The sequence below is a fragment of the Rhinopithecus bieti genome, unplaced genomic scaffold, assembly GCF_001698545.2.
Source record: "Rhinopithecus bieti isolate Rb0 unplaced genomic scaffold, ASM169854v2 scaffold_10351, whole genome shotgun sequence".
Lineage (NCBI taxonomy): Eukaryota > Metazoa > Chordata > Mammalia > Primates > Cercopithecidae > Rhinopithecus > Rhinopithecus bieti.
This window is the reverse complement of record NW_016806805.1, coordinates 1,192,019-1,218,854: the sequence shown is the minus strand read 5'-3', so window position 1 is coordinate 1,218,854 and position 26,836 is coordinate 1,192,019. Positions and strand designations below refer to the sequence as shown.

General features: G+C 38.0%; 1 protein-coding gene and 1 pseudogene across 2 annotated transcripts in view; one reads left to right on the top strand and one right to left on the bottom strand.

Annotated features, from left to right (window-relative positions):
- The window catches only part of JMJD1C (jumonji domain containing 1C), a 320,916-nt gene that overhangs the window by 32,826 nt on the left and 261,254 nt on the right, over positions 1–26,836 (top strand). The window lies entirely within an intron of this gene.
- On the bottom strand, positions 12,822–13,713 carry LOC108533160 (PRELI domain-containing protein 1, mitochondrial pseudogene; annotated as a pseudogene).

The window sequence follows — 26,836 nt, the reverse complement described above, 5'->3', positions numbered from 1 at the left end:
AAAGATGTAAATTCCCATATGTGTTTCTGGCCCCTCTAATCTGTCCCTTTTAACCAGTTGTCTGTCCATTTATGGGCCAGCCCCAAACTGTTTGAAAGCTATACTTCTATTATCAGGTTTCAAATACGGAAGGGCTGGTTGCCTCTTACTTTTTCAGAAATGCTCTGGATCTTTTCACATTTTTTTTTCTTTTGAACCTCAGAATCAACCTGGCTAACTTTATTTATTCTTTTTTTTTTTTGAGATGGAGTCTCGCTCTGTCCCCCCAGGCTGGAGTGCAGTGGCACGATCTCGGCTCACTGCAAGCTCCGCCTCCTGGGATCATGCCATTCTCCTGCCTCAGCCTCCTGAGTAGCTGGGATTACAGGCGCCCGCCACCGCGCCCGGCTAATTTTTTTTTTTTTTTTGTATTTTTATTAGAGACGAGGTTTCACCGTGGTCTTGATCTTCTGACCTTGTGATCCGCCCGCCTCATCCTCCCAAAGTGCTGGCATTACAAGTGTGAGCCACCGCACCCGGCCTTTTTTTAGTTTTTTAAAATGTTTTCTTTTGAGACAGAGTCTCGCTTTTGTCACCCAAGCTGGAGTGCAGTGGTGCGATCTCAGCTCCCTGCAACCTCCATCTCCCAGGTTCAAGTGATTGTCCTGCCTCAGCCTCCTGAGTAGCTGGGATTACAGGCGCCCACCACCATCCTCAGCTAATTTTTGTATTTTTAGTAGAGATGGGGTTTCACTATGATGGCCAGGCTGGTCTCAAACTCTTGACCTCAGGTGATCTGCCCATCTTGGCCTCCCAAAGTGGGCAACCGATACTGAAAAAATATCCATCAGTAATTCTGGTTAGTTTTCTGCGATGTGCCTATGTTTCTCAGTGTCTTTGTACTGTCTGTAGATTAAGGTTGCTTTCATATCTCACTGTCACCTTAGGCATCATTGTATCTCATTCCCTTGCTACATATGCACTTTTCTGTTATTGGTTGGTATCATCATCCTTGATAGGGAAAACATTTCCTAGTTAACTTTGTTATGTCAAATTACTTTTAAAAAAAATAGACTGTAGACTAGAAGGACTGCAGTGTATATGTCAGTGAAGTGATTTCATGGCATATAAGTGACTTTTTTATGATCTACATGTTCTTTATATGTGATAGAATTAGAGAATTATATGGTCTGTTTGTCAATTATTTACCTAAATAAGATAATTTGAGGTGACTTTTGTTAAGGGTAACTATGAATAAGATTGACAAAATAGAAATAAGACCTTAAAAAACATCCACGTAAACTAAGATGGTTCAATAGAAATCTCCTCAACTTAAATTTGTGAACAAATGATAAGTGTTTAATTCTGAATTTTATTACTTGTGTGGAGTTGGTGAGAATCAGGGATATATTTAGTAAATAATAAAATAAATAAATTTTAAGAGATTGTTTTCCTGGCTCTGAGTTAAAAAAGAACGCATTTTTCTTTAAGTAGTATCAAATGTTGTAATTAATAGTGATGTTTATAATGGTTCTGTGGTTTGTGTGGAGGTTCTTCATATGGCTTTTAAAAGATAATAATTCTCAGTGAAAGCCACAGACAGAACATTACACAATAACTTACTTTCGTTTCTACAAGAAGAAAGCTACTGAGGTCTAAAAATACAGCTTTATAAAATGATAGAATTTTGAGTATATACTAATAGGCATTAATACTTTATCCTGTGGTATTTGAAGACCGTTTTCACCCAAGCATCTTCAAATATCAGTGTTATTTAGTCTTTGACAGGTGTTGGATAGCATTTAAAGATTGAAATATGAGGGGGCAATCCTAGATGTAAAATCCAAATACTTATTGCATGCCTTGTACGTATCAGACACTGGGAATACAGTAGTGAACAAAGTGGACCAAATTGCTGCCCTTATGGAAGTCAGTTTATGGAGGGAGAGACAAAAGATAAGAAGATAAATGAGTATGATGAATGGTATGTAAGATAGAGATAAGTGCCAGGAAGGAAAATGAAAGCATGAATTTTGAGGGGATGGAGGTGACATTTTAGAAAAGATAGCCACAGAATGCCTCTCCGAGAAGGTGACTTTTGAGTGAAGACTTGAGGAAAACAAGGAAGCTAGTCACGTAGATGTCTGGAGTAAGTATTCCAGGCCTAAGGAAGAGCAAGTACACAGCCCCTGAGATTGGGAATAACCCTAGCATATTTGAGGAGCAGTGAATGTGGTATGGTGAGAGAGGAGTGAAAAGTGGGAGAGGAGAAAGAAAATATCAGAAGGGGAACAGGATGGCAGGGGATAGTTTGTGAGGACCTTATAGACCATTGCAAGATTAAGCTTTCATTCTGGATGAGATGGGAAGGCATGAACGAGGTGGTTTTAAAAGGATCCCTCTACTTTCTTTGTTGATAGTAGACTCTTGGGGTATGTGATGAGGCAGAAGTAGGGAGAGCAGTTAGGAGGCAATTGTAATGATTCTGTGGTAGCATTAGATCACGGTGATAGCAGTGGTAGAGGTAATGAAAAATGCTCAGATTCATATTTATTTCCAACACAGAATTGATAAGAGTGGGTTGCTGAATTGCATCTGATGTGAGAGACAGGGTGAAAGATGGGTTCTAAGGTTTTGGCTCCTGCAAAACATAGAGTTACTATTTTTTTTTTTTCAGATGAGAATTAACTGGAGGAGCAGACCTTTTGGAGAGTGGTAGTGATAGTGGTAATAATACTGGCGATTAGGAATCTGTCTTTTAGATATGTCAAGTTTGAGATGCTTATTTAGACAGGCAGTTACTTAAAGTATCATGTTTGCTAGTTCAAGGGAGAGGTCTAGGCTGGAGAATCTGGGAGTAGTCAGTATATAAATGGCATTTAAAGCTATCAGACTGAATGAGTTGACGTAGAGAGTGAATATAGAACATACCTAAGTGTTAAACCCTGGAGCAGTTTTTAAAGATTAGGTAGATGAGAAAGAAGGGACAGGGAGGTATGAAGTCCAGAAGTGATGTTCAGAAAGCTCAGTGGAGTAACTGTTTCGAAGAGAAGGGATTACCGGTTGTGTCAAATGCTGCTTAGTGTGAAGTAAGATTAAGGCTGAGAATCTACAATTTAGTTTTAGCTAATGAGTCATCGGTAACCTTGATCAGCAGTTTCAGTGTAATAGTGGGAACAAAAGCCTGATAAAGTGAGTTTAATAGAGAACTGGAGGTAGTAGATTGGAGACAGAGATTGTAGACAAGGCATTTGGGAAAAAGAGAAATGGAGCAGAGCTTTAGGAGGAAGATGAGATTTTGTAAAATGGAATACAATATACCATATTTGTATGTTGATGAAAACAATTCAGAGATAGGATTAAGTTGATGATGCAGTTAAGGAGGAATTACTAGAACCCTGTCTTTGGGTAGTAACAGAGTTGGCCTTAGATAGTGCCATAAACGTACTCTGTAGTAACAGAACAGAAGGAAGAGATACTGTATTTGGGAATCGCTGTAGGTGGCTAGGTAGTGAGAGAGAGGTGAGAGCTTGTGGAAATTGATTGCTTCTGCTTTTTAGCAAAATAGCAGCTGATAGGATTTGAGAAGAGAAGTTATGAAATAGTCATCTAGGGGAGTAGAGATTGAATGAAATAAGGAAATTATGTACAACAAAGGCTGACTTGACATTGGTCATGATTTTTTAACTGACATTGTTAATCTTTGATGAATTCATCATTCATTTCCCTACAGTCACTCATCTCCAGCTGTGTTCAGCTGATTGATTAGACACAGAAACAAAGTAGGTGGAGAGTTGGATTTAATGATGATTGGGGTTTGGCTGAAAAACTAAGATGCATTCAGAGATGGGCAAATGAAAATTCTAATAATAGACCTAGGATTTTATATTTGGTGAGCAAAAAAGTGAGAAAATGAGAGATGAATAACAATGAGACAGTGTTGAGATCAATGAATCTTAGGTCCGGGGAACTTGAATGTGAAATGGAAAAATAGGAGTTGGTGGCCTGAGAGAGAGAAAGATGCTTGAAATCGAGATTTTTGAGGGATTGCTGTTTGGGGCCATGGTAAGGGTCTAAGATAGGATTTCTTACGTCTGAAAGGATGGTCCATAGGTTTACATTGCTTGAGTAAAGTTAAAGATCCTCTGGTCTAGAGTATGCCATGGTAAGTCAGTGGTTGAGATAAGGTTGAGGACAAAATCATTAAAGAAGAGGAAATAAAAAAAAATGAGAAATTGAATAATTAAAACAGTCCTCACTGTGGATACTGAAATCACCAGAAATGATTATTGGACAGAAACTAGGACAGAAATAATATTGAATGGCATGATGAATAACTTGTTAGGATATGCATGAGTGTGGTGAATGACTGGTTGAGGGTAGTAGGTTAGTATAGTCTGCTGTTCGTATTTCAAGGTACTGATTTTTAGAGATGAGAGAAGTCTGAAATCATGGTAGAGGAAACGGCCACACCACTATATAAGAGAACTAGTAAGTAGCTTCAGAGAAGATATTAAGAGTGATTTTATCTTTGGGAATTTAAGAGCTGGAGTCATTGTTTACCTCACTGTGGCACTGTGAAACTGTTATGTTAACATAAGGTACTTGAAGAATTGTTATTCCTCATATATTCAACTGAATATTTATGGTTAGCTTACAGAAATCTGCAGTTGTGAAAAAGAACAGAAAGTTGTGTTGAATTCGGCTACTACTTAAATAGGCATTTTTAATACTCTTTAACACCTCCTCCCTCCTCATATAATCTCAAGGCCTGTGATTACATATTGCATATTGAAGTCACTTCTTTTTTCTCTTTCATAGATGCCTTCCAACACACTGTTGTTGATAGAATATAAAATTATAAGGTAAAAATATCTCAGGGTTTTGCCTTTGAATATGGAATCTAACCTTTCCACCATATTTGGTATTTATTTAGCGAGAGTACTCAAGTATTTGCCACACTCTTTTTTAGTTTGTTTGTTTGAGACAATCTTGCTCTGTTGGCCAGGCTGGAGTGCAGTGGTGCGATCTTGGCTCACTGCAACCTCTGCCTCTTGGGTTCAAGCAGTTCTCATATCTCAGCCTCCTGAGTAACTGGGATTATATATAGGTGCATGGCACCATGCCAGCCAATTTTTGTATTTTTAATAGAGATGGTGTTTTACCATGTTGTCCAGACTGGTCTTGAGCTCCAGACCTCAAGCAATCCACGTGCCTCATCCTCCCAAAGTGCTGGGATTACAGGTGTGAGCCACTGCGCCCGGCATTGCCACACTCTTAAGTCATTTTCAACTTGAATTCAGGAGTCACCATGCAGGACACTGTGAACTTGTAGAATATTCTAAAACTTAGAAATAAATATTAATCCTCAGAAATTAGAAATTTCTTTTCCAAGTTTTTCATTTTCCATTTCTTGGACTATTTGTTGTTACAATCTGTGTTTACTATAATCTTTCCAAATTAAATATTAATTTTGTCTCTGTTTTACTTATTTGATTTATTCAGTCATTCCCTCCCACTTTTCAATTATTCAGCCTATTAAAAGTACAACTGTTTCTTTTCTGGAAAAAATAAGCCAAAGCTAGAAATTGTTCAAGCAGGAGATTTTGTTTGTGAAATGAACGTGAACCTCACTAAAATGCAATGTGTTACATACTGGACTGGCATGTACACAGAAAACAGCAAATTGATCTGTAAGGCACTGTTGTAGTAAAGGAATGCAAGTTACAATCTCAGCTGAATGATAAAAGGTGTAATTTATATGAGAAGATTACAGGTCAGGAAATGATTTATTCCAAATGCAAATACTTGAGTGCATTGTTCAGTAGAGACAAAACATTTCTGTGTAGGCTATTTCACAGACAATGTGAGATTTTAATTGGTGTTCTAAAGATATGCTATTGGTATGAGGAAGTGTTGTGAGGAGGGCATTTTAGAGCAGATTTTAGTCTAGGGCAATTTTTTTGTCCATTACAAATCCTTCTGAGTTTTTCAGTGCCCTGTAAATTATGAAGTTAATCACTCCAACTGTTGGGAACAGGAGCTATTCCAAATTCAGGTGAACTTAAAGAATTTTACTGTCTGATTCTTTGTTGTTTCATCCACCTTTGTGTAGCTTCTTAAATTAAGCACATAGGCTGGGTCAATTTTTTTTTTTTTCTTTTTTTTTTTAAATAGATGGGCTCTGACTTTGTTGCCCAGGTTGGTCTTGAACTCCTGGGCTCAAATGATCCTTCCCGCCTTGGCCTTCCAAAGTGCTAGAGATACTGGCGTGATCCTCCATGTCTGGCCCAGGTTGGTCAATCTTTATCTCATTGCTTAGAGAGAACCTCCTCTGGAAATCTTCCTCTCTTGGTAGCTTATTCCTCTCTGGTATTGTGTCCTGAGAACTCCAGAGTCTTAGCCTCCCTGGACTTGTTTCTAGCCTTATGTCCTTGACTTACAAAGGCTCCTGAATCCCATGTGATTTCCCCCTTCTTTGCAGGATAGTTTGGGAACTCTTCAGTTAAACTGGTATGATCAGAAAGCTTACATAATATGTTTCCCATAACCTAGTCCATTGCCGTTTGTTGACATATGTTGCATCTTAAAAATTGTTCATCTATTTTTTCCAGGTTTTTTGTTGTTTCAGGCAGAAACATAAATGGCAACTCTGCTAAATTCATCTCACTGAAAACAGAAGTCTGCTTATTAAATTTTAGATTTTTGTTATTAAAATTTAAATAAAATGTACGTGTTGGGTACCCAATAGATAAGCTGCAAAATACTGGCTTGTGGAAGTGTTTTGTTGGTTTATATGACAATTTAAATTGGGGACATTAAACATAAAACTGGATTTGGGATTTCTTTTGATAAGTTTATACTGTAATATTTTGTTTGCATTTCAACATTTAGCTGGAGCTGAAAAGACTCCTAGTCTAGTCAGAGCATACCCTCTCTAAATTGTTACCTTAATTTTCCCTTTTTTGTGGAACTCAATATATATTGTATGGGTCAGGTACAGTGGCTCATACCCATAATCCCAGCACTTTGGGAGACTGAGGTGGGAGGACTGCTTGAGGCCAGGAGTCCAAGACCAGCCTGGGTAACATAGTGGGCCCCCATCTGTACAAAAAATAATTAACTGTGGTGGAACATGTGTGTAGTATTAGCTGCTAGGGAGGCTGAGGCGGGAGGATCACTTGAGTGCCAAAAGTCAAGACTGCAGTGAGCCATGATCGCACCCTTGCACTCCAGCCTAAGCATCAAAGCAAGGTCCTGTCTCAAAAAAAAAAAAAAGTATGTTGTTTCTTACCCAGTAGAGTTTGAGTTTGAAATTTGTCATTGAGAAGATTACGAATATTATCATCATGGTTTGTGATTGATAATTGAATTATTAGTTATTCCTGATGTTACAGTTAAGCCGTTGCTGCTATTTTTTTAAATTCTTGATACTTAAATAAATAAATAAATCCCTTAGGCCGGGCGTGGTGGCACAAGCCTGTAATCCCAGCACTTTGGGAGGCCAAGGCAGGCGAATCACCTGAGGTTGAGAGTTCGAGACCAGCCTGACCAACATGAAGAAACACCATTTCTACTAATAATACAAAATTAGCTGGGCATGGTGGCACTTGCCTGTAATCCCAGCTACTCGGGAGGCTGAGGCAGGAGAATTGCTTGAACCACGGTGGGAGCGGCAGAGGTTGCGGTGAGCCAAGATCGCGCCATTGCACTCCAGCCTGGGCAACAAGAGCAAAACTCCGTCTCAATAATAGTAATAATAATAATAAAATACATAAATTCGTTGTTTGAGATCCATGTATATAGGAAAACAGATGATATTTATTGTGTTTATAACCTATGGTAGGTTGACAGTGAAGAGCTCAGGACAGTTAATGAAAGCATCACCTTTTCTTTACTGAGATCTCTTATGTAAGGAAAGCATTCAGTTAGTCTTAGAGTTGTCATGAAAGTTAGTTTAAGGAATATTCATAGCATTGTGGTCGTCATCTTAGGTATTCTGTCTGTGAATTTCTGTTTTTAGATGTAATCTAAAAGTTCTGTAAAATAAACATCAACAATGTTGTACGCTTCTTATGGCTGTTCTAGGTCTCTGTGTTTTTATTATGAACTTGTATCTGATCTTTTCAAGTTTTTGTCTCATGGTATTTTTTCCTCAATGCCAATTAACAGTGGTTAAACAAAATAGATAAGGTTTTCCTTCTAAGTCCAGAAGTAGACATTCCAGAGTTGATGTGATCATGTAAGGATGCCAGGCTGTTGAAGACTGAGCTGTTGTTCTCTTGGTCTTTTCCTCATGGTCAGTTACAATATAGCTCATACTGTTGTCTTCCTTAGTTCAGCTCCAGACAGGAAGGAGGAGGAAGCAGAAAAGGGCAAGAAGGCTCATGTTGTTAGGTACACAATGGGTAGGTTCAGTCACTTGGTGGGTGACAAGTCCAGTGACCACAACCAAGTAGGATTTAACAGGGGCATTTTATTACTTGCACCAAGTAAGGAGTACACTAGGGATAGTCCCAAAGGCAATGCCTCCCCAAAGGTAAACACCCGGGCTAGTTAGCTGAGTCATTGTATTAGAGGTGGAATGAAGGCAGTGCAGGCACATTTATCATGCTTTTACATACATCAGATGTATAGAAAATGGCACATCAGCTACTTCCTGGGTGGGGATTTTAGTATGGTAGTGCGGAGAGTTTGCCAAAAGTTAATCTCCAATTTAGGCAAACTCTGTACCCAACCACTGGGCCAAGCTTCTTTCTGGAACTTCTTGAAACAACAAGAACTCAAGGTGCAACAGTTACAAAAGTGAGTTTTCTTTTTCTTTTTCTTTTCAGAGGGAGTCTCGCTCTGTCGTCAGGCTGGAGTGCAGTGGTGCGATCTTGGCTCACTGCAACCCCTGCCTCTTGGGTTCAAGCGATTCTCCTGCCTCAGCCTCCCGATTAACTGGGACTACAGGCATGCACCACCATGTCCAGCTAATTTTTGTACTTTTAGTAGAGATGGGGTTTCACCTTGTTGGCCAGGATGATCTCCATCTCTGGACCTCATGATCCGCCTGCCTCGGCCTCCCAAAGTGCTGGGATTATAGGCGGGCACCACTGCGCCTGGCCACAAGTGTGGGTACTTTTTCCAGTGAATACCCAAAAACCTGGGGACCCTGAGTTATAATATCACTTTAGTTTGCCCCTAGTCAAGGAGCTTTCTAAAACTCACCCCAAGTCATCTCAAATATTACATCTTATTTACCAGAATTATGTCATATTATCGTTTCTGTCTTCCAGAACCTTGAAAATTTTAGGATAGTCCATTATTGCCCCTAGCAAAATCAGTGTTCTTTTGGTAAGAAAGCAGGAGTAGATGGATACTGTATTTACAACTTGAAGTCCCTACCTCAGAAACCACCATACTTTAGGAGCCTTCTGTTATACCCATAGATTGGCCTCCTCATTTTCCCTGTGTCCCTTCTGAAAGCATAAACTACAATATGTCATTCATACATATTTTGGTACATTAATCTTATTTTTTTCCTTAGCTTTTATTTTCTTAACTTCCTCAGTCATTAAGTTGGTCTTTTTGAATGAGATGATTGTTGTCCCCTTCAAATGTTTTGAAGGCAGGAAAAGTGATTAATGTTTGTAAGTCAATATACGTTATAATATTTTATTGTTCATACTCTGTCATTTCCTCCTTTCACAGGGCAGTAGATATACTTGGTTATAAAGTCTGTTAATTCCTGAATTTGTTGGCTTTTCATCACCATCTGCACTGGTTTTATTGTCATCTAATATAGGTGTTAAGCCATTGTCACTTTTTTTAAAAAATAGTTTTGCCAGGGTCAGTGGATCACATCTATACTCCTAACACTTTGGGAAGCAAGGTGATAGGATCGCATGAACCCAAGAGTTCGTCTTCACCAAACGAAACGAAACAAAACAAAACAAAACAAAACAAAAATTAGCCGGTATGGTGTTGCACACCTTGTAGTCCCAGCTACTCGGGAAGCTGAGGTGGGAGGATCTCGTGAGCCCAGGAATTCCAGGATGCAGTGACCTGTGATCATGCCACTGCTCTCCAGTGTGTGAGCTCTTGTCTCTAAAATAAATAAGATAGTTTGAGATATAATTTACATAGCATAAAATTCAACCTTATAAAATTCATTGATTTGTAATATACCACAGAGTTGTGCAACCATGACCACTATCTAATTTTAGAATACCCCCAAAGGAAACCCACTATCCATTAGCAGTCACATCTTTTCCTCCTCCTGCCACTTCCAGCCCCTTGGCAGCCGCTTATCTACTCTCTGTCTCTGTGGAAATGTCTGTTGTGAACATTCCTTATAAATGAAATCATATAATCTGTGCCCTTTTGCATCTAGCTTTCTTTCACTTAATATAATGCTCTCAAGATTTATTCATGTTGTAGCATGTTGTTAAGACAACTTCCTTATCAGATAATGATTTGCAATACTTTCTTCTATTCTGTAGCTTGTCTTTTCACTCTCTTGATTTTGATGAAGCCCAATTTATATTTTCTTTTGTTGCTTGTGCTTTTGGTGTCACATCTAAGAAACCATTGCCCAACTCAGTGTCACAAAGATATTCTTCTGTGTTTTCTTCTAAGAGTTTGGTAGTTTTGGGTCTTACATATTGGTCTCTGATTTGTTTTGAGTTAGTTTTGTATATGGTGTGAAGTAATTTCCCAACTTTATTTTTTTGTATATGGAAACCCAGTTGTCCCAGTACTATTTAAGAGACTCTTCTTTTCCCCATTGAGTTGTCTTGGAACCATACCAACTTTTTTAAAAAAGTGGCTTTAGAAATAGTTGTGCATAAATAATCATGATTTTTTATTCTTAATATTGAATCTGAATATTTAGAGATGGGATAGAGTTTTTAGTCCTTAGATAAGAGCTTACTTCCCTGGTTATAATGACTAGGATAGCAAGTAGCTCACAGTAGGAACTCCGAATAGGTTTGTTGAATATATGTGGATGGTCTCTTGAGACGAAGTTGAGTGAGTGAATTTAAATGCTGTTGGAGCATTCAGTTAGAGATACTAAAATCATAAACATTCTTAATTGTAGTAATATAGTGCTATAATAGGCATAGTGATGAAAGAGTCTTTTTTTTGCTTTGGGATTTTTACTTTGTGCTGAATATTCATACTTGTTTGAGATGCCAAGGTGCTGCTTTCTCAACTGGCAAATGTTTTAGAGTAAGAAAGACCTTTGCTCACAACATTTTCCTTGCAGGCTACTTTAAATTTTGCCTTGAATCTGAAAGCCTGTGTAACATTGTATCAACTCTTTTATGCCTCTCTGTTGGTCATTAATGCTGCTTACCAAATAGTTTTGTTCTCATCCTTCATGTTAGGGGCTGTGACTAATTCTGGCCAATAAGTGAGTTGTGAGAAAAACAAATGTATGAAAGAAAATTGTGCATCCTAATATTGCTGTAGTATTTAAGTTCCAGTATGAGATCTTCAGAGCTTTTTATTTTTTTTCTTCCATCCTTGGATCCTGAGGCAACATTTTGAGGTGATATTCCCCCTGAGTTAAAAAAGACCTGTCAGGCTGGGCTCGGTAGCTCACACCTGTAATCCCAGCCCTTTTGTGAGGCTGATGTGGGCGAATCACCTGAGGTCAGGAGTTCGAGACCAGTCTGACCAACATGAAGAAACCCTGTCTCTACTAAAAATACAAAATTAGCCAGGCGTGGTGGCGCGTGCCTGTAATCCCAGCTACTCGGGAGGTTGAGGCAGGAGAATTGCTTGAACCCACGAGGCAGAGGTTGCGGCGAGCCGAGATCGTGCCATTACACTCCAGCCTGGGTAACAAGAGTGAAACTCCGTCCCCCACCCCCCACAAAAAAAAAAGACCTGTCAATAAGCAATGGACAGCCTGAAGAAGGAAATTTTATTTTAAGCCACAGAGATTTTATGGTTCTTTGTGTAGCTACATGACCTGGCTTACCTTGACTAAGTATTTTTTTCTTGTTAGATTCTGAGACTTAAGTAAAAGTATTATAATAGTATAGATATTTCAGAAGTACTTAGATAAAAGTCAAAGATAAGGGAAATATAAGATACATGATATTCAACAATTAGCATTTTTGAGTTTTAGTTTCTAGCCCTTATTGTTTCCTCCCTTTTTTTCGTTGTTCTTAATTTTCTTGTATGTTTTGTTTCCATAGTCTAACTGGCATTTGCTATACACAAGTCTTGTGAGGTAATCATGATCAATGGTAACTTGAACTGAAGAATGGTTTTGTTCCAGTGCATGTTTCTACTTATAGTCACTGAAAAGTTTCTCATGTATTCCAAAGCCCTGCTTCTGTGCAAATTTAGTTCCTATTACATCAAGAAAGGAATTTTAAGGATCAGAACTATAGAAACATTCAGTTGATGTCTTTGACCTGTTGAACACTGTTCTGACATTTCAGGTAGTAAATGTTTTGTAATGAGTGAGTCTTTTGTAATCTTTGTGAAATAATTTGTAAAATTTAGTTAATCTTCTGTCAGTATTAATGCAAGTTAACTTAGAGAAAAATGTTCTTTACTGGCACTGTGTAATTGAAACCAGAGTTACAAAGAATATTCTTAGTACATAAACTAAGTATATACATTTACAAAGGAGAATTTCATTTTAAAAAAGTAATTGGTATAGTTCCTTTACTGTGAAAAGAAAATGTTTTCCTGTTTTAAGGTGACTTGTTTTTTTAGTCCTGTCCTCTCATATGAATTCATTCATTAAATCTATGTTGTTTGGTAAAGTAATTGATCAGCTGTCTTAATAAATAAATAAATATATATGTACTTTTAGGGCTGGAAGTTGATTTTTAATGATAAAGTACAGTGGAGAGGAGGGCAGAGGGGGCTAAGCCAAACTGTCTGGGATGCTGTGGTGGTGGTGGGCTGGCTATACAAACTGCTGCTGCTGCTGCTGCTGCTTCTAGGTGGCTGCCTTGCTGGTGAGATCCTTGCCTTCTCTGTAGCTACCAGTGCCATCTCCTTTGCCTGCTCCTTGGTTTCCTTGGCTCTCTCAACAAGTGTTTTAGAAGGGGCCTCGCACTGTATCTTCGCCAAGATATATTCAAAACCCTTCATAGTCTTGGTCATGTTGCTTTTGAACCAGGCAAGACCAAATTCCTGGACACCTCTGGAAACACCAAATAAGTTAGAGGAGACCCAGACTTCCCTGCAGATTTTGGTTCAGCCACTGTTGTCAGAGTTCACACAGTACACACATCGTTTCTCCACCACCATCAGCCGGGCATGGTTGATGTTCCAGGTGAAGGTGGTTATGGTCTGATTCTGTGGGTCCACATAGAGTCCTCCAGGATGTACACCGAGTGAACAACATTGACAGGAAACAGTTGCTTGGCCCAGTGGGGCATCCTGTTGGTCTTGGTCAGGAGTCGCCAGGACAGCAGTTTCTGGTCAGCGGTCACCACCTGGTGTACTGTGTCTTCTGTCAACACGTTTGCTATAGGGCTTCGGGTACTGCTGCCAGAAGTTGGCGAACACTTGGTCCCAGGAACTCTGGAGCACGCTCTGGCCCAGGAAATACTTGTTCATTTTCCCGGTCGGAGCGGGCTCAGCACCTGTGTAGCATCAGGGGTGTGGAGCCTGGGAGACACGCGGGGGCTGGAGCTTGGTGAACAACTGCCACCAGGCTTGTAGCTCAAGTCACCACTGCACCGTGCCCAAGCATCTGCCGCCGCCACCGCAATGAGTTGTCCGCTGTCTAAATATATCTTTTTTTTTTTTTTTTTTTTTTGAGACGGAGTCTCGCTCTGTTGCCCGGGCTGGAGTGCAGTGGCCGGATCTCAGCTCACTGCAAGCTCCGCCTCCCGGGTTTACACCATTCTCCTGCCTCAGCCTCCCGAGTAGCTGGGACTGCAGGCGCCCGCCATCTTGCCCGGCTAGATTTTGTATTTTTTAGTAGAGACGGGGTTTCACCGTGTTAGCCAGGATGGTCTCGATCTCCTGACCTCGTGATCCGCCCGTCTCGGCTTCCCAAAGTGCTGGGATTACAGGCTTGAGCCACCGCGCCCGGCCTGTCTTAATATATCTTAAAGACTTGTGTATAGCAAATGCTGTTGTAAGTGTGGCTGGCATTACTTACATACAGAAACCACATTATAAACCATGATACTTATTTTTAACGAAGATGTCTTAAAGTTATTTTTGAGTCTGTGTACTTTTAAAGGAAATAATAGAAGCAAAGGGAATATTAAAACATCTGATTGGTAGTTTTATACTTGATGATAAAGTATATTTTTAACTATGCTAAATTAGTAATGGAGGTGAAACCAAGTACCTTATTAATTTTCTGTCTTTTTCTCTTTTGGAGAAAATATTATCTTATACTAGATACTGAGAGTAAGACTTGTAAAACTAGTGGTGAAAAGGAAAAAAAAAAAAACAAACTTTATACAACTTTTCATTTTCTTTCTTGTGAAATGAGATTTTGTAAGGATAGTAAGTAACCTGTGGCTAAGATATGCATTGGGGATGACTTCATTGTCTTTTTTGTTTGTTTGTTTGTTTTGAAACGGGGTCTCCCAGGCTGGAGTGCAATGGCGCCATGTTGGCTCACTGCAACTTCCGCCTCCCAGGTTCAAGTGATTCTCCTGCCTCAACCTCCTGGGTAGCTAAGATTACAGGCAAGCACCACCACACCCGGCTAATTTTTTAGTAGAGACGGGGTTTCACCATGTTGGTCAGGCTAGTCTCAAACTCCTGACATCGTGATCCACCTGCCTCGGCCTTCCAAAGGGTCATTGTCTTTAATATTTACTGTGTAGTAATAATACAGTCTCTTACGGTTAAGAATTTTTTTTAATAGATAGGGTTTTGCTGCGTAGTCCAGGCTTAAGTGCAATGGTATTCATAGCTCACTGCAGCCTTGAACTCCTGGGCCCCAAGGATCCTGCTGTCTCAGCCTCCTGAGTAGCAAGGACTACCAGTATGCACCACTACACCTGGCTAATTTTTAAATCTTTTTGTAGAGAGAGTGTAGGTGTTACTGTGTTGCCCGGGCTGGTCTCAAACTTCTGGCCTCAAGCAATTCTTCTGCCTTGGCCTCCCAAAGTACTGGAATTACAATCGTGAGGCACCAGGCCTGGTAAGAAATTCTTAAATGCATTGTGTCACATCCGTTTACATCTTACTGAAAAATACAGAAGAACAATGTAGGAAAAAAATGCCTACAAAGGTGTCTTAAAATTTGTTTTTAAACTTATGCCTGTGTATGTGTTTTCCCTAACTTGTATAGTAAACATTGACGTTCATTAGGGCTGTGTCCTTGGCCTTTGCAAATCTACAAATTCAAGAGCACTCACATAGAATATATTTCCTTGAGGGGAGTGTATTTGCAGAGTATTTGGTCATATAAAATGTTTAATTATTGTTTCAACTTTTTTTGTTGTTGTTGAAACAGGGTGTTGCTCTGTTTTCCAGGCTGGACTGCAGTGGTACAATTTTGGCTCACTGCCACCTTCTCCTCCTGGGCCTAAGCATTTCTCCCACCTTAGCCTCCCAAGTAGCTGGGACTGCAAGTGCGTACCACCATGCCTGGCTAATTTTTTTTATTTTTTGTAGAGATGGGATCTCACCATGTTGCCCACCCTGGTCTTGAACTCCTGGGCTCAAGCAGTCTGCCTGTCTTGGCCTCCCAAAGTCCTAGGATTACAGACGTGAGCCACTGCGCCCAGCCTTTTCAGTTTTGACTAAGATTTTATTTGTCATGTGATGTGCAATTTGGATATGGTTTAGAGAACTCACAGGAGCAGTATCATCACTCCTTATTTCTTTGTAGATTGTATACAGACTTTTAATCTCATAAGATCTAAACTATCACTGACTTTTATATTGTATTTTAAAATTCATCTAAAAATTTTGGCTTTCTGGCCTCCCCTGCATGCCTGACTATATCAAAATTTAGTTTTAAATTTTTTTTATAATTTAAGGATGTAGTATTAATAGTTTCATGTCAGTTTAAAGGAAATACATTATTCGCAGTTGTTCAAAATTTTATTTGTATTATACCTGTATTTTACTTCAGGGTTCCCATCTTTTCCACTTTTATTTTTTGCCCAGAAAGTAAGATGAATTTCTAAAATTAGAAATGGCAATTAAGTATTTAGTACCTGTGTCATATGGTTCTCAATGTTTATGTGTAATAGAATAGAAATTATGGAAAGATATTTTCAAGCTTGTAAAGTCGGTGAGCAGCCACAGTTAAAAGCTGAAGGGTTGAATGTTTCAGCATGAGAAATAGTGGCAGAAGGATTTCTAAACTTGATTGTGTTCAGTTGTGAAAAATTTTTCTTGATGTCTCATTGCAGATTTGAATGTGGTCTTACAATACCCCAAATGTATCATCACTTTTATTTCTCTGACTAAAGAAAATCTGGTGTCAAGAGTTTGCTTTTGATGATTGAGCAGTTAATACTTTTTTCTTAAGAAATTGTAATACCTTTTATCACGATGTTCAGGTCTGAGTGATAGATCCAGATTATTTAAAATAATGGGTTTTGGGCCGGGCATGGTGGCTCACACCTGTAATCCCAGCTACTTGGGAGGCTGAGGTAGGAGGATTGCTTGAGTCCAGGAGGTCGAGGCTGCAGCGAGCCACAGTCTCATCGTTGTACTCAAAGCACAGGCAACAGAATGAGACCCTGTCTCAAAAAAAAAAGAAAAATAATAATGGTTTTTATGTAAGTTAAAGATGACGTTGAGCAAACCACTTTAAAACGACCCTGATATTTTCATGTAAATAATAGTTTTATATGAAGAAGTGTGATTTTGTTTTTCATTTCAGAAATACAGACCATGTGAAGTGGCTCATGCCTGTAATCCCATCACTTTGGGAGGCCATGGCAGGAGTATTGCCTGAGATCAGGAGTTCAAGACCAGCCTGGGTAATATGGCGAGACACTGTCACTACTGGGAAAAAAAAAAAAAATTAGCTGGGTATGGTGGTTTGTACCTGTACTACTCAGGAGGCTGAGGTGCAAGAGGTTACACCTTCAGTGGCTTCAGTCCACTAGGTGACAGTGAACCATGATAATGCTGTGACAGTAAGATCTTGTCTCTAAAAATCCATTTTTTAATTAAAAAAAGCATAATTATGTCTAACAATGGTTTAATATCCAGAATATATAAAGAACTTCTAAAACCCAACAACAGGAAAACAACCCAATTTTAAAATGGGAAAAGGACTTGAATAGAAATTTCTACAAAGATATAAAAATGGCCATTAAACATATGGGAAGATCCTCAGTATCTTTACACAAATGTAAATCAAAACCTCTGTGAGCTTCAAACTTACTAATATGACTATAATTTTTTTTTTTTTAATACAAAACCTGGAAAATATCAAGTGTTGGAGAGGATTGGGGAAATTGGAACTTTGATACATTGGTGGTGGAAATGTAAAATGGTTTAGCTGCTGTTGAAAACAGCTTGGCAATTCCTCAAAAAGCTAAACATGGAATTACCATATGACTCAGCAATTCCAGTTCTGCATATTTATCCAAAAGAACTGAAAGCATAGACTCACATACTTGTATGACAGTAGCATTATTCATAATAGACAAAATGCAGAAATAATCAAATGTCCAGCAACAGAGGAACTGATAAAGTGAGGTGGATATATAATACAGTGGAATATTATTGGTGCCTAAAAAGGAATGAAGTTCTGAGGCATGATACAACATACGGATAATTCTTAAAAACACTATACTATGTGAAGTAAGCCATACACAAAAGGACAGATATTATATGATTCCACTTACATCTATAATAGGCAAATTCATAGAAACAGTAAATTAGTGATTACCAGGGGGTGAAGGGAGATGAGAATGAGGAGTTATTGCTTAATGGATGCAGAGTTCCTATTTGGGATGATGAGAACATTTTGGGCCAGGTGCAGTGCCTCACGCCTGTAATCCCAACACTTTGGGTGAGGCCGAGGTGGGCACATCACCCGAGGTCAGGAGTTCAAGAACAGCGTGGCTAACATGGTGAAACCCCGTTTCTACTAAAAATTCAAAAATTAGCCAGGTGTGGTGGTGCACACTTGTAATCCCAGCTACTCAGGAGGCTGAGGCTGGAGAATTGCTTGAACCCGGCAGGCAAAGTTTGCAGTGAGCCGATACTGTGCCATGCACTACAGCCTGGGCGACAAGAGTGAAAATTCAGTCTCAAAAAAAAAGAAAAAAAAAGCAGTTTCGGAAACAGTGGCAATGGTTGCATAGGGTGTGAAAGTAGTGCCGTAAAATTATATACTTAAAAATGGTTAAAATAACTTTTCACCATCACAATTTAAAAATCTTATCACAATTTTTTAAAAAAGTACATGTGAATACCTTTTCACTAAACCGCCCTCTCGTTAAGTATGGAGTGGCAAAGTCTATATCATGCATTGAATATTTTCTGTCCCCATAATTTAAACTTTCGCAAGTTCCACTATTTATTTTTATGGTAATCAAATTCAGGAAGCATATTATTGCCCTTGTGCTCTCTATGCAAAAAATAGCATATAGTTTGGAGGTCCAGTACATTTAATGTTCATTGAGTGGGTCTACAGGAGAGACTCCTGCTTTGAATATATATGATTAGAATTAATGTTCTGAAGAAAAGTGCTTGGGCTGAGTAGAAAATATAAGATATTCCAGATATTCCAGATAGAGGGAATCTTGTAAGCAAAAGTTTGAAAAAGGTAAAATAGATCTGTTATTTGCCATATTAACATGAGCAAATGGCAAGTGTTCCTTTTTTCTTTTCTTTTTTTTTTTTTTAATGAGACATGAGACAGTCCCACTGTGTTGCCCAGGCTGGAGTGCAGTCAGCTCACTGCAACCCCGCCTCCTGCGTTCAAGCGATTCTCCTGCCTCAGACTCGCGAGTAGCTGGGATTACAGGTGTCCGCCACCATGCCCTGCTAATTTTTGTATTTTTTAGTAGAGACAGGGTTTCACCATGTTGGTCAGGCTGGTCTTGAACTCCTGACCTCAGGTGATTCACCCGCCTCGGCCTCCCAAAGTACTGGTGTTACAGACAGGGGTCACTGCGCCTGGCCCTTATCTAGATTTTTTTTTTTTTTGGAAATGGAGTCTCACTCTGTTGCCCAGGTTAGAGTGCAGTGGCATGATCTCGGCTCACTGCAACCTCCGCCTCCTGGGTTCAAGTGATTCTCCTTGCCTCAGCCTTCTGAGTAGCTGGGACTACAGACGCGTGCCACCATGCCTGGCTAATTTTTTTATTTTTAGTACAGACAAAGTTTCCCTATATTGGCCAGGCTGGTCTTGAACTCCTGACCTGGTGATCCGTCGCCTTGGCCTCCCAAAATGCTGGGATTACAGGTGTGAACCACCATGCCAGGCCCCTTATCTGGATTTTTAATGGTCATGGGAATGGTGGTTCTCAAATACACAGGAAGCAGAAACCCCCACATGATAATTTAATTATTTGTTTATATGTCTGTCCTTTCAGTAGGGCGGGCTTTTAAATTTATTTTACTGTTTTCTACTGTAAGCCTTTTATTGTTTGTAACTCAGCACATAATAATGTCTGATGCATTAGTACATAGAAAATATTGACTGGTTTTGGCATGACTTTAAGAAAAAATTGTGAAGGTATACTTTCTTCTGAGCCATATAGGAGAATTGAGATTAAATCTAATTGTTTTATTTGTTGTACCTTCAGTACCAGACATAATAAATTTTAATGTTATTGGCAGTGGAAAATCATGGGATAATTTCTGAATAACCACTTAGTGCCTCTTAAATGTGGTTAAAGAAAGATTAATTTCAAAACTGTATGCATGATAGATTAGATATTTTGTCAGGATGTATTTTATAAGTATCCTCTAGTATGGTAATTTTTGAAGTGTGGTCCCCAGACCAAGTATCATTGGCATTACTTGGGAATTTGTTTGAAATGCAAATTACCTGATCCTGCCTCAGATCTTTTGAATCAGAAACTGTAGTGGTATGGCTAAACAGTCTGCTTTAAAAGCCCTCAATTAGATTCTGATGCATATCTAAATTATTGAGCTACTGCTGTAACAGAATAAAATAGAATATGATTTTGATTTAGGCCCCTTAAAAGCTGAAGGTTATTTATCTTTCTGTGATGAGAATATTTTTTGAAAATATTTAATGTAGTCTCAATGTTGATCTTTCTTTAGAATTAAATTTTAAACCTCTATAAAGTCATTAGGTTTATTAGAGCAAAATTATGACCTGAAATAGTTGAGTTCATTGAAAAATAAAAACTTGTCTGTGTTACACAGGAAAATGATACTGGTCTAATTGTTGACAATAACTGGCTTATTCCAGTTGCCTTGCAGTATTCCTTAAGGGAGTGGATTGTTTAGGATCTAACTTTCTTAATACAAGTTTCATTAGAAGTAAATTCTCTATGTTTTCATTGTTTGGAAGGAAATATTTAACATACACAGTATGATGGAACTTCTGTAGAATATAGCATAATCACAGAGACAGTTTTATCCATCTGTTTCCTAGTCAGCTTCTACATATTTTTAAATGAGGCACAAGATTACTATGTTATGAAAATGTTAACAAGTTTTTTTAACAAGTCTTTATGTAGTCACTTGATTATTCAGATTTTGCTCACTAATTTTATGAGGGCCATTTGGCAAAGTATTTTAATCCAGAATTTAAAATTGTTCACTTGTAATTGGACAGGCTTATAAAAAGGGGCATATTTTAAATCTTTGTCATCACTATAGCCATAATATACTTAATAAAAGTTTGGTAGCAATTTGAGTATTTAACTACATAGGGTGATACTTTGAAGGGAAAAGCATTTTAAATTGAGCTTTAATTTAATTTCTGCTCTTAAAAACCCAGTATAGTAGTACGTCATCTATGTATGTACACTGGGCGTGCTTCTTAACATATATTTAACTTCAATTGTTTGATAACCTATTGCATTCAATTACTTGTTTAAATAATTGGGCAAGTTTCCTGAATTGTAGACTGAAATATTTTCAGGATGGTTTGGGTAAAAAATTTTTTCAAAGTACGTGACATCAGTCACTTTGATCACAGAGAAATCAGTATGATCCTGTGACAAGTTAGTTTTAACAATGTAGTTTCTTGTGTCAACTCAGTCACCTAGTAATGTGAATTAGTTGTAAAGTGATTCTGTCTTCTTAGTGACCCACTGTTAGATGTTTTCAGACTAGTAAAAAATCATAAATATTTACTGTTAAAATCATCCTTAAAATTTTGTTTGAACATGCAGCACTTTTGCAGCGTGAAATTGAAAATCAGTTGTTTAGTCTTTACCAACGGAAAATTAGAGTTTTGTATACGTATTTGGCGAATACAGTAAACCGGTTAAAATTTAGCAAATAGAATTTTGTAAGCATTTTTAAAATGTGTGAATTCTGTGATAAGGGAGTAGGCTTTGCTACAATTTATTACAAAGCTAAGTTATATTTCATTACTTATGTAAAATAGTGTTCTTTGTTTAGCTCCTTAAAGTGGTAGGAGAATTGTATAGTTCCATTGATTGGTTCCATGCAGTGGAAATCTGACCTTTAGCAGATGTTTGAGAAATTGCCAGCACAGCATGATCAGCCAACAAGACAGTTTTCCCCTTGTTATTTGACAGGCCTTTCATGCTTTAGTAACATGCCAAAGAAATGTTTAAATGCTTTTTTAAAATAATATCACATGCTTTCTAAAATTTTAAGGATACGTTGAAAACATGGATAAAATGAGATAGATTTTCCTGCAATTATGGATTGCAATTCAGCTGACTTTTAAATGTTTATTATTGAAAAAAAAATAAACTAAGATAAATGCTGATTGTTATGTGAATTATGTTTTACTTTGAGACTTAAAATGTTTTTGGCTATGTAGTTAATTGTTATTAGAGTTTGTGTGTTATTTTTTCCATGATCATGTTTTCCTTGTACAATTTAAACGTTGTTTCTCTTATCTTAGTGTTCTTATTTAATCGCAGGTATCATCTTTGGTTGGCTTTTTTATTTTTTAATAGAGGCTTTTTGATAGGGGTTAAATGCATCACAGAGCAGTTTTCCTACCTGGAACTTCCTGCTAAAAGCAGGATACTGCATGAATCCACTTTAAAGCCTCTTCTCTGAAGGACAGTATTTCTTTAGAGAATGAAATGGGTTCAGCTGTGTAGTTGTGGGAGTTTAGCAAAAACACTGTAAGCTCTGTTTTCTTCAACTTCATGGATTGAGCGTACAGGAAGGGGAAGGAGTTGCCTTAATGTTTAAGAATGAAGTGATGAATTGATAGTATCAGCAGTTGCCAGACTGTATCTTTTTCTGCAGGTGCTTATTTTCTGTAGGGCATTGCAGTTGCTTTTCATTGTGTTAGGTTATGAGAAGATTTTAAGAAAAATATAAGGAATATGATCTTACATAGTTTCATTTTACAGTTTTGTAACTGTTTTGTATGTCTTAGGTTTATGTACTGAATTAGTTCTTCCAGAGGATTATGATTGAAAGTTTTGGCTGTGTGTACCTATCACCTTACAAAAATAAAAATATTTTTTTAAAGGTCGTATTCAGTATCAGGAGTTCTAAGAATATGCTGAATTAAAATTTAAAAATCAAACACCTGTAATAAAGTTTTGCTGAATCCACGTGAAATGAACTAGTGGTTTGTAATACAAGTTATATTACAAGTGAGAACTAGTTTCATATTTTGATATATACAAGTTTTAAAGGAAGCATAATCGATAATTGTTTAATATTATCGCATAATAATCTTTCATATTGGTACTTTCTGATAAAGTTTTATTAGATGGAGAAGGGTTATATAATTTAGTAAACTGGCAACTTTAAAAAATTGAATAATGACACTAAAATGTATAGGTTTAATCCTAATGAGGTATATCTGATATATAATACCTGTGATATTATGTATTAATAATAAAGTCATTTTATATAAGGAAAAATTTTATTCTTAAGTGGGGTTTTCTTAGTAACCATATTTTTACACAAAGTCATACTGTTACATTTAGTCACTTCCAAAGTCAGTGGAGTTGTATCCTGAAGAGGATTAAGTTGCAAAGTTGGCACAGCACATAAAGCAAAAATTCACTTAAATTCAATTCACTTTTAAGGCCTTGTTGGGAATACCAACCTATTGTTTGTCAATTCATCCAAGACAACTTTTTTTTTCCTCTAGTGTTGAAATAATTTTTTTTTTTCCTCGCTCTATCACCCAGGCTGGAGTGCAGTGGCCTGATCTCGGCTCGCTGCAGCCTCTTCCTCCTGGGCTCAAGTGATTCTCCTGTCTCAGCCACCCGCGTAGCTGGGACTACAGGTGTCCCGCCACCACACCCGGCAAGTTTTGTTGTTGTTGTTGTTATTTTTAGCAAAGAAAAATTAGGTATCACCATGTTGGCCAGGCTGGTCTCGAACTCCTGACCTCCAGTGATTCACCTTCCTCAGCCACCCAAAGTGTTGTTATTGCAGACATGATCCACTGTTCCTGGACCAGAATAAATTTTTAATATATATTTTGGTAGGCTGATTTTCTTGCATCTCGATTTTTCTTGTATGTCTAAATAACTGGAATCACAGTTACCTTTTGAGCACAGTGCTCACATTGTGAGAGTTGAGAAAATTGTGAGGAACAAACTCTAGCCTTACAGTGATCCTGGTTAGACTTGGGATCTCTAAATTGAGATTTTTAAATCAGAATATATAACACACAGACTCAAATACACATTTTAAAGTTAAAGAGAAACTGTTACTATACTAAGAATGTTTAGTAGATTCAGTTTTCTTAGTTTTTAATACCTTTAGAAAATACACAGTATTGGCTGGGCGCGGTGGCTCACACCTGCAATCCCAGCACTTTGGGAGGCCGAGGCAGGCGGATCACGAGGTCAGGACATTGAGACCATCCTGGTTAACACGGTGAAACCCTGTCTCTACTAAATATACAAAAAAATTAGCTGTTGTTGGCGTGTTGGCAGGCACCTGTAGTCCCTGCCACTCAGGAGGCTGAGGCAGGAGAATGGCATGAACCCAGGAGGCAGAGCTTGCAGTGAGCTGAGATTGTGCCGCTGCACTCCAGCCTGGGCGACAGTGCAAGACTCCATGTCAAAAAAAAGAAAAAAAAAATACGGTATTGATAGCATACTTTTAAGAAATCCAAATGTCTTTGTAAAAGTAGGTATTTTTCATTCTTTCAGTATTTATCAGTTACTCTTCACTGTGGTTCTTTTTCACATTTAAATAGAATCAAGTAACCTTTTATCTTCTTTGGTTCATCTGGTATTTTCAGTGTTAGCAATTTTGAAATTCTCTAATTTTACCACAAACATTTTGACTCTTTCATTTGGTTTTAGTCTGAATTGATAGAGAAATCTAGGGAAAAAAGTTTAAATACTTGCTGAAGTTAAAATATTTGCTTTATTTAGATTTCTTAGTATTTTTTACCAAGAAAAAAAAAACACTTTTTCATTATCTTATTTATCACTTGATAGCCGTTTTTTGTCTCCTAGCTAAACTGAAGAAAAGTTACCTGCAGCATAAGAGAGCTATCAAGAGTCTTTCCCCCACCAGAAAGAAGTTTAGCAAACTATTTTACTGAATAAATCTGAGACTTCCTCCTTCCCAGTATTTGCCTACAGTTTTCCTACAATATGAGATCGTCTCTTTATTTTGTAATTCCGCTCAGAAAACCTATCTTAAAATCTACACATATTAAACTATAATATGTCATAAATTTTAAGGATGTTATTTAACAGAGGGAAATTTATCATGAATACCATATATTTAAGATTGCAAAACATAAAGAGAATAATAACCTCTTTTGATATTCAACAGCAGACCAGGTAAAGTCCAAACAGTTTTGTCTCATCAAAATAGTGAAGATTGCTTGTCTTTGACCTCTTTTCCTGTTACCTCTTTAAGAGATACATATACATATGCTTTGGTAGATGAGACCATTCTAAACTTTATAAATTGTGTTGTATATCTTTGTCTGTCTGATTAAAATGGCTTGTCTTAAGATAACACTGAACTACTTAGTCTTTCAGTAGGAGTTTATTTAGCAACTACTTTGTGGTATTGTTTTGATATGCTCTCTTTTTGTGTTTTGGCTGTTTTCTTATTTCTTTTAATTAAATCAGTATCATCCCTCATATACACTATTCTTCTGTGCAGTTGACACTTGAACAATGGTGGGTTTGTAGTTTGAGAGTCAATTTATATGCAGATACTTTTAACTAAATATATTGCAGTGTATTTTAGAGATTTGCAACAATTTGAAAAAACTGATAGACGAATCGTGTAACCTAGAAATATTTTTTAAAAATTAAGAAAATGTTAGGTATGTCATAAATGCATAAAATGTGTACATCTTAGTTTTATCATTTGCTACCATAAAATATACACAAATCTATTTAAAAAGTTAAAATATCAGAACTTTACCCATACAGAGACGTGACATGGAACTATTTACAGTAGAGAGAAATATAAACAAACTTAAAGATGCAGTGTTAACTCATAACTGCATAAAATTAACTTTAGTATATGCTGTGGTAATCTTTTAGCTACCTCTTGTTTTTACTGTGGTGAACCCAAATGTTGCAAATGTCTGCTTAAAACTCAGTGTGATGCTAGCATCTCCATGTGAGTAATTCACCTCTCTACTAAATAGCATATTGCAGTAAAAAATGATCTCTCACAGTCCTTGCATAATTTTTAATGGTGTTTAGTGCAATCTTGCAAACTTCAATATCATGGGACAGAAATTTAGGGATCAATAAGTACATTATACTGTAAATGTATTTTCTCTTGCTCATAATAACTTTTTCTTTTCTCTAGCTTACTTTATTGTAAGAATACAGTATATAATAGCCATACAAAATATTTATTAATTGACAATTTATGTCATTGTTAAGACTTCCAGTCAGCAGTAGGCTATTAACCAGTTAATTTTATGGGGAGTCAAAAGTTATACTCAACTTTTCGACTGGGCAGGGTGTCCTCAGTCCCAACCCTTGAATTGTTCCAGGCTCAATTATACATAGCTCGTAGTGTTTTTGAAAAACATTTTGACTGGGCGTGGTGGTTCAAGCCTGTAATCCCAGCACTTTGGGAGGCTGAGGTAGGCAAATAGCTGGAGCTCAGGATTTCTCAGGAGTTCAGGAGCGGTCTGGGCAACAAGGCCACGATCTTCTATTTAAAAAATAAAAATCAGGCCGGGCGCAGTGGCTTACGCCTGTAATCCCAACACTTTGGGAGGCCAAGGCAGGTGGATCACGAGGTCAGGAGATCGAGGCCATAGTGGCTAACACGGTGAAACCCTGTGTCTACTAAAAATACAAAAAATTAGCTGGGCGTGGTGGCACGCACCTGTAGTCTCAGCTACTTAGGAGGCTGAGGCAGGAGCCTTAGGAGGCAATCACTTGAACCCAGGAGTTGGAGGTTGCAGTGAGCCGAGATTGCGCCACTGCACTCCAGCCTGGACAACAGAGTGAGACTTCGCCTAAAAAAAAAAAAAAAAATCAGGCCAGATGTGGTGGCTCACGCCTGTAATGCCAGCACTCTGGAAGGCCCAGGCAGGCGGATCACCTGAGGTCAGGAGTTCGAGACTGGCCTGGCCAACATGGTGAAACCCCATCTCTACTAAAAGTACAAAATTAGCTGGATGTGGTGGCGGGTACCTGTAATCCCATCTACTCAGGAGGCTGAGGCAGGAGAATCACGTGAACCCGGGAGCTGGAGGTTGCAGTGAGCCAAGATCACACCACTGCACTCCATCCTGGGCGACAAAAGCGAGACTTCATCTCCCACAAAAAAAAAAAAAAAAAAAAAAAAA